Consider the following 2765-nt stretch of genomic DNA (forward strand, 5'->3'; position numbering starts at 1 on the left):
GTTGATTCTGTTCATCTGGATGTAGAATTTTCAGTAGGAGAAAAGTTTTACTGGGAGAAACCCAGAAACTGGTTACAGAAAGAGGGTGACAGAATGTCTGTAACAGTTAGAACAAGACAATGCTATTGACCGAAAATCATACAACAGGCTATACCCAGGGGAAACTACACCAAGTCTGTATGGTTTACCAAAGATACATAAACCTTTAAGACCAATTGTCTGTATGATCAGCTCTAAGTTTCTGCCTTCAATCCTGAACCTACGGAGTCCTGCAAGTGACATGGGAGAAAAAAAAATTAAGAAGGACTTTTGCGAGTTCTCGCAAGACTTTTAGCCGCATTCTTCGGAGGTCGCCAGCTCGAAGCCGACCGGGAGGTCGAGGCACGATGTGCCGGGAGAGCGGTGTTCCTCCCGGTTGTAGTACGTCTCGACCTCCCGTTAGCTTCGACATGGTGGGTGTCAGATCTCCGAAAACGTCGCAGCACTTTTGCAAATATGTGATGTCTTGTAAACCGAGCACATATTTGACGTTTACACAACTACATTCACGCCTCAAAATATCTTAAAAGTCTATTTTGTGACCCAGAAAGAGTAATATTACAACTAAGTAGCTGCCGCCATTGTTGGAATTCAACTTTTCCGAGTTTGTTTTGCGAGATCATCGTAATTTTGGTAGGCAGCTCTGAAAACCACATCCAGAACACTTTGGATTTTGTTGAGAAAGTAAGAAATGTCATTATGGAGGCAGATGCAACAATGGTCTCATATGATGTTACACTTCACTTGTGTTTCAGTCAATGAAGCAGTGGAAGTAGTTGGTGAGAGATTACAGGATGACCCCAACCTCAGCAACAGGACCACTCTCAGCACTGAACTGTGTCTGTGTGGAACTGTCTTCATTCCACCTATTTCACATGCAAGGGTCAGTACTACAGGAAGAAACATGGGTGTGCCATGGGTTCCCCAGTTTCACTCACTGTGGCTATCTTGTACATGGAAGAAGTCAAAAAGAGCAGGACCAACCATCTCTGAATCGATGAGGGGGCCTAAGGGTACATCTTTCACCATTTTACAACGCTATGATTGCAGCCATTCGTCAACTCTCTGTGAATGGTACTCATTGCCATTGATCAGTTGTCACTGATAACAATCACAAAGTGCTCTGCTTTTCATTCCAAGCTCCTTAGATCACAATGACCTGGATGACTGAGCACCTACACAGAAACATAAGAATATACAGCTTTATAGACTGCAACATAAAAGACTACATCTATTTATGTTTGTACATGTTTAAAGAAAGGAGTGGCTTAAGACTTTTGAACAATATTGTAACTCGCTAACAGAATCATGCAACCACAGTGCTTTACTTCTAGTTCTGCTCAACCTTTAAGGTCAAGTAAGAAAAAATGAGTAGTGTTGACAGTGCATGCAGCACACATTATAGCAGTCGCTGAAGTAATCAGCATTGTCACAAAGGAGATCCCGCCCTCATCAACACATCAACACTGGTGGGAAGCCGCTGTCCTTGCATTAATAAAAAGCCACATTTACATACTGTAGGTTGATGGGTGCACAGTGGTCAGACCCCAGCTACCCAGAAGGACTCCACATTCATTACAGCTAAGTGAGTGAGCATATGGATACCCAGGCTTTTAATGCAAACAGAGCTTCTTTGCTATTTAAGATACAATCCATCAATATTTTCTGAAATTTTAATACAGGATTTAAAGATTGTGCTTGATCGTGAGTGTGCTAAATACCAATTTTTCTGCCAGTGTCATACAGTATTAAGCAGGATTAAACTAACCATTATTTTTAACACTAATTATCAGAACAAAGCGGCAGACAGTTTATCGCCACTAAAAGCCAAGAAATTGTACAGTATTCATATTTATGTTTTGTATTACCCACTTCAATATCTTTAATTCCAGCATCTGTACAGACGCGTCAAGGCAGCTTTTACAATTCAGTCACGCAAGGTTGCACAGTGTCAGACTACAGTTTGAGATTGTGGATCAAGATTCTGCACTGACTTTGTTTGATTAATGTCACTGAATTTCCCAGCTGATGCATTTGTGTAAGGGTACCAATTATTTATGCATTTTCTGTGTTTTCAACTGCCAGATTTGCAATGTGGATCCAATTCTTACAATTTTTCCTCTCATTAACAGTTATCTCCCTGAGACGGATACCTCAAAGAAACATGTACACGCTTAAACTGCGTTGTTTGATGTTCTCTGCAGTCATCTCTGAAAAGAAATGACACATTTTCAATATGAAAAAAGGTGTCTCCAGACATAAATGTCACATTCACACATTGGTTGATCAAGGACTCTTGCACTGTGGCTGAATAGTCATACTTATAGCTGCAACTTTTTTTTAAAGAAAAGGCAGAATAGGAAAGTTGTCCCTTTAGTAATCTTCCATCTCGTTTGTGCTTTTTATTTCTCCTTATTTGTCTTCTCATTCATGAATAAAACTAGAATATTCTCTTCAGAGCTCTGCTGAACATTGTGACTGTCATTCTCAGTCGTCTTTCCAAGGTAAAGCTGCAATCTGCAATGTATCATCATTGGTTGCAAGACAATTGTAGGTCCCAACCAATAAAATCCTAAGGTCTCCAGTTACAATATGCAGTATTCATAAAATACACAAGTTTACAAATGATTTAAAAAATGTTCTGAAAACCAAAGACGATATGAAGCACTGATGAAGGACTGCAGCAGGCTGTATACTGAGCTTTAAAGGGTGGAGGGTTCCAGTAG

This window comes from Maylandia zebra, linkage group LG3 (genome assembly GCF_041146795.1).
Source record: "Maylandia zebra isolate NMK-2024a linkage group LG3, Mzebra_GT3a, whole genome shotgun sequence".
Classification (NCBI taxonomy): Eukaryota; Metazoa; Chordata; class Actinopteri; order Cichliformes; family Cichlidae; genus Maylandia; species Maylandia zebra.